This window comes from Ictidomys tridecemlineatus, chromosome 1 (assembly GCF_052094955.1).
Source record: "Ictidomys tridecemlineatus isolate mIctTri1 chromosome 1, mIctTri1.hap1, whole genome shotgun sequence".
Taxonomy (NCBI): domain Eukaryota; kingdom Metazoa; phylum Chordata; class Mammalia; order Rodentia; family Sciuridae; genus Ictidomys; species Ictidomys tridecemlineatus.
In genome coordinates this window covers 250,655,126-250,668,975 of record NC_135477.1, presented here as the reverse complement: position 1 = coordinate 250,668,975, position 13,850 = coordinate 250,655,126, and the positions used below count along the sequence as shown (strand labels likewise).

At 41.5% G+C, this 13,850-nt stretch overlaps 1 long non-coding RNA gene across 3 annotated transcripts in view; it reads right to left on the bottom strand.

Annotated features, from left to right (window-relative positions):
- LOC144365626 (uncharacterized) overlaps positions 1-13,850 on the bottom strand; it is a 136,376-nt gene that overhangs the window by 27,245 nt on the left and 95,281 nt on the right. Inside the window, exon 3 of one of the 3 annotated variants that reach the window (XR_013424309.1) lies at positions 2,055-2,155. The exons of the other annotated variants lie outside the window; for them this stretch is intronic. This is a non-coding gene — a long non-coding RNA (uncharacterized LOC144365626). Of the gene's footprint in view, positions 1-2,054; positions 2,156-13,850 lie in introns of those variants that run through there. 3 annotated transcript variants of the gene reach the window in all.

The following is a 13,850-nucleotide window of genomic DNA, read 5'->3' as shown; positions in this document are numbered from 1 at the left end:
AACTCTTATATAGCTAATCTGGAGGATTTTTAGTTTCTGGAAGTTATTTTGGTGACTGTGTTACTGTTAGAGGATCATTGCCTGGTTTGTTGACTTATAATTCATGCACTACCAAGTGGCTGGAGTGTCAGGGGTACACATGAAAGTGACTTTAAAATACTGGCCAATTATCTTAAATGTTTAGAATATCTGACATGATTGTTTAACTGAGAGAAGTGTACTTATGACAAGTGACTATTGGGTGTGTGTGTGTGTTACATAGTAGACAGATTGCTGAAGGTCTATTTTTAGAAAAAAATAGAAAATAAAATGTAAAATTTTCCAATAAAATTTGAAAATGTTCCTCTCTCAAAGTGGTCATAGAAGCTGCTACTCTAAATTTACTGCCTTTTTTTCCTTTTTCTTTCTTTCTTTCTTTTTTTAAAAATATGGGGTCTTGGTATATAGCCTAGTGTGGCCTTGAACTTGTGATCCTCCTGCTTTAGCCTCATGAATAGCTGAGATTAAGGCATGCACCACTGTGCCTGGCTCAGATTTATTGCTATTTTTGATCAATTTTTATCTTAATAGCTGCATGTGGAAAAACGTTCTCTACATTTTCTTTTTAAAAGTGTGATGTATAACCATGGCCTGCAGCATCCTCTCCATGCTCTTGTAAGTGAAATGTGGAGGTATGTAAAATAAATACCACATTTTCATCATTTGATTCTGTCTTCAATTGCTCAAAAACACTTGGTTTATTTCAATTTCTGAAACTTCTGCTCAAAGGACCTCTAAGGGTATATTATCCTAACATCTTGACTTATCTTTTGTAAAGAGAAAAGCAAGCATAATTTGCTGATTCTCTGTCCTCTTTATGTACTGCAGATTGTTGATGTTTATCATTTCTAGATACAATGGCAAACATGCCAATGGCATTTCCCTTTGAGAAGACCAAAGGTGATGACATTTAGATGTTTTGAAGATATCTGAAATGAATATTTTTATATTTTTGAAAACTACTGTCTCAGCTTGCGTGGAAAATAAGTATGGACAATGCCTCACATTTCAGTTTTGATAAATTTACAGCAAAGTAGTAAAAAAGGCCTCAGTATACCAGTTCTGGAAATAGATGAAGAATAAAACTGCTCGTTGTGTCTCAGCACAGGTAATTAAAATCCAAAGGACTTGGAACCATAGTGGAGTTTTTATAATATCAAAGCATCATCATGTGAAATGTATTCATGTATATACCTTCTTATAATAAAGTGCCATGGTAAGTATTATAAATCAAGCCCATGAAGTTGTAGAAATGGAAATTATGTACTTAGAGCAGCCCTGTGTGCAAGTCTTAAATAACACGTGTATGTGGAGTGAATGAATACATCTCCGACAGGGCAGGGTTGCATGGAATTACATGGACTTTACTGCCTTCACCCAAGTGCTGCTGCATCCTAGCTGTGTGATGTTGAGCAAGCTGCCTGTTTCCCTGGGCTTCTCCTTACGTGTGCAATATGAATAATGGTAGAACCTACCTTGTACGTAGCATTGCTGTAAAGACTGAGTGCTTTGGCATGCAGGGCATCGCCATGGTTCTGATGTAAAGTAGGCTTGTTTGTGTTTATGTAGGCTTGTTTGTGTAGGCTTGTTTTGCTTTTTATTCTCATTCTTCTTGGAGGAATGAAACGAAGGTGAAGTTAATGATGTCAGGGCAGCTCTTCACTGATATGAGGCAAAACACACACTTGTCTCAAGAATAAAGGGGTCCCATCCCAATGGATTAATATCTAGAAGCAGCAAGACCAGAGCAGAAGACTAAACGTCACCTTGGTGTTCACCTCAGTTAGGTGACAGTGATGGCGAGGCATGAGAAGCCAAGGAGGGGCACCGTGTGGACCCAGGCCGAGTGATGCCTGCCAAGTGCCGGGGCCCTGTGCATACGGCCTATACCCCACCCCCAACTTGCCTTCCCTTCCCAGTGCAAGTTCCTGTTCCCCCGGCCTACTCCTAGGGCCACATTCACTTCTGCAAGAGTTCAGAGAGAGGCGGGTGAGGGAGAGACAGCTCACCTCTGACGTGTTGGCCTGCACATGGATCTCCATGCTTCTATCAGGCCAAATGCTCTGCAAAGCACGGGCAGGAAATCCTGCAGCTGCCGTCCAAATGGTCTCTTATCCTGTGAGGGGGAATGAGCTTAAGTAGGATTTCACCTTCTTTGGCAAAGGCCTCCACTAAACGCTCTTGAACAATGTGGCTGCAAACCCTTTACTATAGGGTTTTATTTTTTTATACGAAGCAACAATTTTTATCATGCATGAAAAATTTTTCACCACCAGTTTCAGATCTCTAAAGGACCAAGCCTAATCCTATTGTTTGTTTCCCTAATGGTAACTTACTAATCAATGAAATCTGCAGAGTCTTATAATCATGAAATGGCTGATGTGCAGTCAAGTCAGCATATCAAGAATGTTGAGATTTTGAAAGGGATGGAAAATTAAACATATATAAAGCATTTTGTATGCACCAAGCTTTGTGAGTATCCTGTAAGGTACATACTTTCCCCTTTTTTTTTTTTGCAGGAGAAAATGGACATAGAGAAATAAGAAATGTTCTCGAGACTACCTACCTAGAACTGGACTTTTAGAATATTTAGTTCCAGAATTAGAGCTCATTTTTTGTTGGCTTGTTTTCTGACTCGTTTACAGGCACTATTTGTTTTGGTGAGGGGAATAGTTTAGTACCACTCTGAAACTTAATTCCATAGAAAAGAAGAAATCAGAATGGCCAGATTGTATTTATCTACAATTGAACATTGCATAGGAGTTGACAGAACACTGGGAGAGCTCAACTCTCGACCGGGGTCTCTCTGCTGTCCTAGCAGATGTTGTCCTTCCTGGTTAAGCAGGAGGCCTCTGAGGAAAGCATATCCTTTCCCCGGATCTAGGTGTCTGATGTTGGCTGAACAGTCCAGGGACCACGGGGAAGATGAGGTGTCAGGAATGCAATACCATCTGGGGTCTCTTGACAGTGGTAGGTTCTGTCTTCCCAATTAATGGGTTAATAAAATAACTGAAGAGACCCACCAGGTTCCCATTTTCTGTAAGACCTTAAGCAACTGCACACGTGAGCACAGAGCAGACCCTAAAAGAGCCCGGTCCAGATGGACTGGATCCTGGTGATGGTGAGCACACAGCTCATCAATAATGAAATGGGCGGCTCTGTGCTGTGAGCCCTCCCTCCCACATCCAAGTGGCCCCGATAAGGTGGACAGGGAATGAGGCAGGCTGGCTGGCTTTCACATTTGATATGTTTCAGAAGATTTTTTTCATTCTTTCACCATTTTATTGTTCTTTTCCTTACTCAAAGGCAAGTTTTGACAAAAATACCTGTGAACATAGGAATGGGAAATTAAAAGCTTTGAATTTTTTCTTGTGTGGATGTGCAGGAGGATGCAGCCTCTGATGGTAATGGACAATCATGAGCAGAACTGGTCTTTTCTGACACCCCTTCCCCAGAAGATCCCAAGACTTCTCTGTGTCTCTCCCATGAGATTTTACGTAGGCAGGTGGCTTAAAGAGACATATTGTAGTTACTCACAGAGGGCCTCCAGTGCTCATCCTAAAAACCCACAAGAATCCTTCTGTGTTAAATGGAATGAGAGCCGGCAAACGAGGGGTAGGCAGAGCTGATGCTGTCTTCTGAATGAACCTAGGAGTGGGGAATAGTTGAATCCGGCCCTGGGTTCTCCAGACATATCAATATCATGAGAAATGAAAATGGTAGCAGGGAAGTGCTTTCCTGGATTTAAAGAAACAGAAGAGCCAAAGGCAAAGTGAGAAGTTCAACTAAGATCTTGAATCAGAAAAGAGAAAAGCTGTAAAAGACATGTTAGGGGACAGTTGAACGTGATTTAAATATGGACTCTATACAGGTTGAATACCTCTTATCTGAAATGCTTGGACTACAAGTCTTTCATATATAAAAAATAAACAAATATAAATATATATTTGTATGTGAATACACACATATATGTTTGTATGTATATACAAAATATATTTACAAATATATATTTTGTATATATACAAACATATATATATATTTTAAATACACACACACACACACACACACACACATACACACACGCACACATATTTGAAGTATTTGGGTATACCTCACAAGATATCTGGGGGATAGCACTCAAATCTCAACACAACTTTCATTTATGTTTCTTATGCATCTTATACACATAGCCTGAAGATAATTTTACAGAATATTTTACATAATTCTTTTTTCATGAAATGAAGTTTCATGGTTTGGAATTTTCTTGAGGCATTATGTCAGTGTTCAAAAAGTTTTGGATTTTTGAAGCATTTTGAATTTCCAAATTAGGGATACTCAACCTGTATTACATAATGTTAGGGCTCCATGTTATTATTATCATTATTTTATTTTGGTACTGAGGATCGAACCCAGGGGTACTTAGCGACTGAGCCACATTTTCAGGCCTTTTTATATTTTATTTGAGACAGGGTATTGCTAGGTTGCTTAGGTCCTCACTAAGTTGCTGAGGCTGGCTTAGAACTGAAATCCTCCTGCCTCAGCCTCCCAAACTGCTGAGATTACAGGTGTGTGCCACGGCTCCTGGCTAGGGCTTTATATTATTTTAAGGGTAATATTAATGTTGTGATTATTAAGAAAAATACCCTTATTCTTTGGAAATAGATGTTAAGATATTCAGAATGAGGTCATATGATGGCCTTGACTTTTTCAGAAGGAGGAATTAAAAACAGATTTTTGAAATAGTGAACAAAAAAAAGAGAGAATACAGTGAAAAATTAATAGCTAATAAGTCTAGTGGAAGAAAAAACAGATATCCATGGTAACATTAATTCAACTTTATTAATGACTTGGAAATTTTCCAAATAAACCATCGGGGGAGCAAGATAGCCCTAAGACTGCGCTTCTGGTCTGAAGGGCCACGGTCATCAGCCATCTTTCCCCTGGCTCTCTATGTTGTCATGTATCCATGCAGGGACTTTACCTGGCATTTCTCTAGCAGGTGCAGAGGTCTTTTTGATACATATTTTATTTTTTCCTTAATTCTGTTTTGTCATTCCAAGAATGATACCTTAGCTTTGTAGACACTTGCATTTTGGAAATACTGTTATATTTTTTAAGAAGCACATTCTATTTTAAATGATCGCCTCTTGTTAGATGATCTACCTGAGACAAGTCACTTTGCATTTTAGATCCTGTGAACATCCTCATTCTGAGAACTCCCTCTTTGAAAACTCCCAATTCCTCCTGTAGGTGGTTGTGTTTGGAAGCGCTTAGCGCTGGAGTGCCACAAGATGGCAGTGTTTCAGAGCCTTGTTCTACTGGGAAGGAGATTGACTGAATGGCTGACCAAGAGGGTGTGGATGGCTGGCAGAGCTGAGACTGTGTTCATCGTCTAAAAGGTTGGAGAGAAAAACTTGGAAGTGGTATTGGGAAAAAGGCATAGGAGTTGTGCTTGTTATATCCCTTGTCTAGAGCTCAACCTGTTTTTACAGGTCACCAATCCTGGGAACTCCGTGAAGCATTTCCTTGTGCATCCTATCACTGAGGTTATGATTATGATTTCCCTCCACTGTCTGTGTTGTATTGTATGAATGCAGAGACTTTACCCGGCATTTCTTTCTGTTATCCAATGACCATTAAATGTATTACACAAGAGATTCAAGCTTCATTCTACTTTCTATTTGTGGCATGAAATTTAAACACTACTAGCAAGGAGTGTTCTTTCCTTCCGTGTATATCCACAGAGTTATGGATTTGTGGGTGTTTCCATTATACTTGAGGCCACCTTAAAAGTCACAGAAGAAAATGTTCCTCATTTAGAATCATTAAATAGGTTCTAATTCTGATAGGTGCAACCTTGGGCTTTCATTGTCCATGAGGAGTGACTGAAGCGTAGGATTCTGATGTCCCCATGGCCAAATAAGCCAGAGACATTTCGTTTAAAGTCCAGACTTAGTAAAATCCGGAGGAGTCGAGCTGAACTAAAACTTGATGACTCTGCAGTTATCTTTGGATGGGCTTCAAACTGAGGCCATAGATCACTGTGAATGTCTGGGACAGCTCAGTGTCGGGGAAGCCAAGCCCAAAGCTCAAGAAGAGGTTAGGAGGTTGCTAAGGGACCTTCTCTCAAGTGTGGTCTCCTTGTTCCATAAATCTGCTGGACCCTCATCCCCGGTGTGGGTTCTTTGGGAGGGGTCCTTTTCAAATCTTGAGGGTGAGTTTGATGTCGGGAGAAGCATCATTTGGGTTCTTTCTTCTGACAGCCTCCTGATAAATGCTTCCCAAATGGACAGATGCTTGAGCAACTGTGCTTAATGGATTAGCTTTGTAGAACAGTATATCCTTTGGATTATCCTGGGTTGAATGAATTGCAAATGTTTGTCTTCCACTTGGTGAACCCACAACCTGAATGAATCCCTTGCTCATTTATCAGATCAATTTACGGCTTCCCACTGTGTAAAAATGCAGCAGTATTCCTGGCCATACCGGCACCTGTAAACCGGAATGATCACAGTCTGCCACTGAGGTTAGAGCATGGTTTGCTATTTCAAAATTACGGACAACCCTTTGTTTCCAATTTTCTTAAAACTCTGGGGATTAATTGTGGATTGCAGATAAATTATTGCAAAGCCTATTGTTTTGTGTAAAAACATCAAAGTCCATACTTCTCTTCCACCATCAATACACACGATCGTAATTAAGACCTGATTATTGGGCTGGGGTTGTGGCTCAGTGGTAGAGCGCTTGCCTAGCACATGCGAGGCCCTGGGTTTGATTCTCAGCACCACATTAAAAAAAATTAAAAACCTGAATAGACACTTCTCAGAGGAGGACATACAATCAATCATCAAGTACATGAAAAAACGCTCACCATCTCTAGCAGTCAGAGAAATGCAAATCAAAACCACTCTAAGATACCATCTCACTCCAGTAAGATTGGCAGCCATTATGAAGTCAAACAACAACAAGTGCTGGCGAGGATGTGGAGAAAAGGGTACACTTGTACATTGCTGGTGGGACTGCAAATTGGTGCAGCCAATATGGAAAGCAGTATGGAGATTCCTAGGAAAGCTGGGAATGGAACCACCATTTGACCCTCAAATGGTGGTTCCATTCCCAGCTATTGCCCTTCTCGATCTACTCCCTGAGGACCTTAAAAGAGCATACTTTAGGGATACTGCCACATCAATGATCATAGCAGCACAATTCACAATAGCTAGACTTTGGAATCAACCTAGATGCCTTTCAATAGATGAATGGATTAAAAAACTGTGGCATTTATACACAATGGAGTATTATGCAGCACTAAAAAACAACAAAATCATGGATTTTGCAGGGAAATGGATGGCATTAGAGCAGATTATGCTAAGTGAAGCTAGCCAATCCTTAAAAAACAAATGCCAAATGTCTTCTTTGATATAAAGAGAGCAACTAAGAACAGAGCAGGGAGGAAGAGAAGGCAGAAAAGATTAACATTAAACAGAGACCAGTAGGGGGAGAGAAAGGGAGAGAGAAGGGAAACTGTATGGAAATAGAAGGAGACCCTCATTGTTACACAAAATTACATATAAGAGTTTGTGAGGGGAAAGGGGGAAAAAAACAAGGGAGAGAATTAAACAATAGCAGATGGGGTAGAGAGGGAAGATGAGAGGGAAGGGGAGGGGAGATAGTAGGGGATAGGAAAGGTAGCAGAATACAACAGTCATTAATATGATATTATGTAAAAATGTGGATGTGTAACCGATGTGATTCTGCAACTTGTATTTGGGGTAAAAAATGGGAGTTCATAACCCACTTGAATCAAATGTATGGAAGATGATATGTCATGAGCTTTGTAATGTTTTGAACAACCAATAAAAAAAGGACCCAATTATTAAGATTTGCATGTATTATAGATTAGTTCTCCCCCCCAACCAGATTGAAACATAGTTTATTACCCTATAAAGTAACGACTAGAACTAAGGTGTTGCTTTGTTTTAAAATAGGAGATTCTATCTTTTCCAGTTGTTTTTAAACTTTAAAATCAGAAAATGACTGGAATAATCTAGAAAAGCATTAAGGCAGCTGTTTCCTTCCTGGTTGCATGAAGTTGCCACAGTTTCCAACATCTGTTCCTTTCAATATATTAGCAAATTGTGCCATTGGAGATCATGAGGATTGAGACCAGCGAGGGCATCCCAGTTGGCCTTTGAAGTGGTCCCAGTGTCCTGCACAACTTAGGAATTCCAACATCAAGCATAGCTGGTGGTGACTCTGCTTTCAGAAATAAAGATTTCAAGACAACAGATTGAGTGAGAAGACATACCTTTTTAATGGTCCAAGGAATGTCAAGTAGAAGATAGCGTATATATTGAGTGAAACAGAGTTGCTTTCATTTGAGTGGAAAATCAACACCGAATCTCTCAACTCCTGTGAACTCAGTGTTGGAAACTTGAATGTTTCCAAACTCACTGTTCCTTCTCTCAAATGTTGGAGACCGGGGTCCCTACTGCTGCCTGGTGGGTCACCTTCTCTTTTTCTTTTTAGGATGTTTGCAAATTCATATTTTAGCACATAGAGCAAGTCCACGAGTCATTGAATGTTTCCTTCTTTCAGTCGTGGTACCTAAAGAGGCAAATCATTGGTACATTCCCATCAACTCTACAGAAGCACTCTAGAGTATGATTTGGGGCAACATTTGGTGACTCATGCCCATGTACATATTGTCTCTCACCCCAACTCTGATAATACAAGCGCGAATGTGACTATGTAAGAGAGTAAGAAAGAACCAGAAAAACGCTGGGTGAGAGACTTTATCCAAATGGGGTTACCAGGGGAATATTTCTGGATGACATGTCATTGGATTCAGGACTTGAAGGGTGCGCTGTGTTCAAAAGGCACTTTGGGGAGGTGAGCCTTTAGTCTGGGGAAGCTGGAAGAGCTAAACAAGGACGTGGGGAAATCCATGGCCAGTTTTGACTCATGTCAGGTGTCCTGATGTGCATGGATCATATCGTGCATGTGCTCGAAGTGTAGAATACGAGGAAAAGAGAAAGCTTGGGGCTTGAGCAAGGATGGCCAGGGATGCCACGTGGAGGGGCTCCCTCTCCACTCTGTACACAGGAGGAGCCATCGTCGGCATTTGAAATGGGATTGGCATGGAACCTACTTGAACAGCCTTTGATGAGAGGCTCTCGCTGTGCTGCAGGTATTGTTCTACTATTTCCATACATTATTCTGTTATGCTTTGGATATTTGCTGTCCCCAAAGACTCACGTGTTTGACCCTTGGTCCCCAAGCAGCAATGTTCAGAGGTGGGACTTGGGGAAGTGTTTGGATCTGGAGGACTCTGCCCTGAACCACAGATTAATATACGGAGGAATTCATATTTGATGTCATCTTATTATGCAGTGGAAACTGTAGGCAGTGGGGCCTGGTGGGAGGAAGTAGGCCATTGGGTGGCATGCTCTGGAGGGGACTGTCCCCAGCTCTTTCTCATATTCTTTCCATTTGCTCCCCTGCGGCCATGAGCTGAGCAGCTTTCTCCCACGGCCGGCTGCCAGGGTGTTCTGCCTTCCTAGCCCAAACCACGGAGCCAGTGGACCAGGGACTGAGACCTCTGGAACTGTGGGCCAGAATGGATCTTTCCTCCTGGAAGTTATTTATGTCATGTATTTTGGTCACAGTGGCAAAAGGCTGACTAGGACAGATTCCATCTTGTTTTCTTGGAATAAGCATAATTACTGCTCCCGCTTGGAGGGAAGCACAGAGGATTGGAGCAATTTGCTGAAGGTCACACAACACAGAAGGAGCAGAGCAAGACTCACACCCACGCAGCTGGCTTCCCAAGACTGGGCTTTAAAACCCCAAATACGGGGGCAAGAGGGGCACAGAGAGGGCCCTGAGGGAGAAGAGTGTGGCCATAACTGAATGGCGAGAAGGAATCAAGCGAGATGGGGAAGGGCCAGGGGCAGAAGCAGAGGGTCCTGTGGAGGAATCAGGATGGACTGACAGGTTCCAGACCCTCCGCTGTTCTCTTACCACCCTCCCAGACTGTCACCTGTGCTCTGCTATTTCACACCATGTTCTAGGTGAGGCCTCACCTGGGCAGGGTCAAGGGAGGATGCTGGTTCTCTCATTCTAAACACGACGTTCTATCTTCCTATCGTGTGATGGACGCTGCATCACTCTGCTTACTGCAGTTACTAGGTCTGCTTCCCTGGGTAACTGTGTCCCTCTTGACTTTCTTCCCCGGTGCTTGTCATCTTTAAAATCCAAATGAAAGAACTTACACTTATCTCAAGATTCAATGTTTTTAGAAAAGACCTGAAGAGAATAGAATGAAAAGGCCCTCCCCTTCAGTGGGGGGGCTTTACATCCTCGACTTCAGACTGTCACTTTGCTCCATGTGGTTTATTAATCACCTGGACAACCCAGTTTGCCGACTCTTGCCCCGAGATACCTTCACTAGAAAAGTCATCTCTCAAGGAAATTTTGTGACAGAAATTCCTGCTAAAAATATTGAATGGAGGTGCTAGTTTGGTCTTTCAATTTATTAAGTCTACCTTGTTAAGGAAATTGATATCATTATAATAATACTGATGATGACATATCACAGATTTACAAAAGGCTTTTCTACCTACTAACTCATCGGGAACTATCAAGGGAAAACAGCCTGATAAGGCAAATAAATTTGACATCAATAGAAAGTGCCGACATTAATGCAGTCATTGCACAATGCATAGGAAAAAGGCTGGGGTTCAACAAGGAGGTAGAAGCAAGAGTCTATGCATGATTTGAAGAATTCCTGGATGGGCATTCTTGTCACAGAAAGTTGAGAAGAAACCATAGAGTTGGGGTTTGTTGGCATGTGGCACTAGACAGACCTCCACATGGCTGATTCTGGTAAAAGGAGATTTTTGTTTATTGTGCCTGTTTCAGAGGTGGCAAACCTACACATGAATTTTTAGCAGAGAGGCAGAGCAATTGTCCATGGTCTCACAGAAACAGGAAGTGATGGAGCAAAGCTTATGATCCAGGTCTGCCTGACCCTGTAGATCAGCCTTTGCCTCAAGTGACTGGAAGCAAACGTCACCCTTAGTACTACTACAGGTTTGTTAGCGGTGGGAGAGATTGTACCAGTTATGGTCAGGGACTGCCATCTTCTTTGTGCTTGCACAATATGCTAATCACAGAGAGCAAATTTCCTCCATGTCATCTCCCCATTTTTTTCCTTTCCTTAGGAATATTTACATAAAATTGCATTTTTTTCCCCAGAAGAGTTTGTTTTTCCTCCTATTTTGTAAGGGGTACCCTCCCTTTGAAAACAGTGACTTTTGTAACCAAGCCCCAAAGGATGAGTCCACACTGTTCTGCTTGTATCAACATAGGCCAGTTGCTAGGGAAACATAGAACGTCACAGTTAACATTAACTAAAGACTCAGAGATAAATAGACCAGCTTTTATTGTATTTGGAACTTACAAATATGCATGAACAATAACTTTGGCTGACAATTTCTGTATTAATAAATCGAGCTGTCTCAATTTCTTCCCAAAGGGGTCCTATTAGCCTTTTAACAGGCTGATAATTTTGGAAGAGATCTTATAAGAAGATCTTTTAAAAGAATCTTGCGTTGCAACAAGTTATTTAAAGGATATTAATAATATTAACAACCATGATTATAGCTTCATCTTTGAGCCCTTGCTTGGCACTGTGCCAAGCTCCCGGCCAGCATTGACAGGTTGGATCATTACTACAGCAGGTGCTTGTATTGTGTGCACTTTATAGATGAAGTTCTTGGCATAACAGAGAGGTAAACTAGCTCACCCAAGGAAATATAGGCAATAAAGTGACAGAGCAGTGACCTAAACTGGGAAGTCTGATTTTGTTGATGATGGACTTCATCAGTGTTGAGCTATCCTCCTTACTAATCTTGGTCTCATTTGTGGATTACTTATAAAAGCCAAATTAAAAAAAAAGTTACAAAAGAACTTGAGAGTGAGAAATTCCATTGCTTAAGTATAATTTTCCCACAATGGACTCTTTTTCTCACTGTATGTATTAGTCAGCTTTCTGTTACTATAACAAGTATCTGAGATAATAGTTTATACAGAGAAAAGTTTTATTTTGGCTTACAGCTTGGAGGCCAACAAACCCCAACCCTATGGTTTCTTCTCATGATGGGTTGACTTCCTTTACTTGGGTGAGGCAGTATATCATGGCTGGAGCATGTGACAGGGCAAAACTGCTCACCTCATGGCCAGGAAGCAAAAGAGAGAAAGAGGAACAGGCTAGGGTCTCACAATCCTCTTCAAGGCCATGTCCCCAATGGCCTAAATATCTCTCATTAGGCCCCACCTCTTAAAATTTTCTATCTCCCAATAGTGCCAAACTGGGGACTGTACCTTCAACACATATATCTTTGGTAGACATAATCGATCCAAAGTATGGCACTATGTAAAACTTTCAAAATAAATTAGAATCTGATATGTTCTTGGCCATTCTTCAAATGCAAAGGCAGAGTGAGCACTGGAATATCTTTTGTTTTCATGGAATCTTCCATCATCCGAATCCTCAGCATATGGTATCATAGAACAGGAGGTGATACTGGCCAGCCACGAGAATCAGAATTCTCTCACTTGCTTCCTACCCTCTCTTTTGCAGAATCATCCTTTAAACTATTTGTTGGACGAGGATCACTTAATGGTGAAACAATCAAGAGGTGCCTCCTGGGAGAGATTGGAGTGTGGGGTTCAGCAGAGAGACAAGCTGTCCTCGGAAGGAGCAGGACCTCTTTGTTCTGTGAAAAGCAAGTGTTCTCGAGTTCAAGAGGGCTGCGTTGGGAAGGGTGTGTTTGTCTACGTGTGTAAATGCACACCCCCAAGCACACGTACACACAATACAATGCCTCCATATGTGGATGAGTAACTTGAATTGGAAACAAAAATGATAAAGATCAACTGATGTAAATAGCACTAACCTTTTTGGCTTGATTTTTTAGGAAGGACAGAATGGTGCTCTCTTATAGTTTACTTTTCACTTAAAAAAAACATCAGGAATTAATTGCAGGCATATCACTGAGGTCTTCACAAACATAGTTTCCAACTTGGCTGGTTTAGATTTGGCCTTTTCCTTCATTATCTCTATCATCCAGAGAAACCAAACATTTTAACTTTTGTGAAAACTCCTCTTAATGAAAGCAAAAGCAACGTGAACAGTCTCAGCAGCCTAGCTGCCAAAATTCCTCGCGGCTCTTCCCGCATGTGTATCTACAAGAACAGGTGTCGCCCACCAACACGCCTTTTGGACGTGTTCCCACTTGATCTTGTTCTCCATGTGCCTTATAACCACTCAGGATTACTCATATTCAATATCAATGGTAAGACATTTTCCTCATTATTATGCTAGAAAATTGATGATTCCATTGGTCTCTTAAATGCAAAATATACATTTAAAAGGTATTTCAGTGGTATTATGGTTTGTATATGAGGTGTCCCCCAAAGCTCTTGTAGTAATGAGTGTTCAGAGGTGAAATGATTGGATTATGAGAACTATAACATAATTGCCCAAGGACCGAGTGGGTGGTGACTGAGGGCAGGTGGGGTGTGGTGGGTCACTGGGGGCATGCCCTGGAAGGATGTGTCTTCCCTGAGGCTCTTCCCCCACCTCTGCCTCCTGGTCACCATGAATGGAGCAGTGCTCCTCCACTTTGCTCTTCTACCATGAAGTTCTGCCTCACCTTGGAGCCAGAGCCATAGAGTTGGACCACCATGGACCGCACCTCTGAACTGTGAGCCAATAAAAAAGCCTTTCCCCACTATAAGTTTTTTGG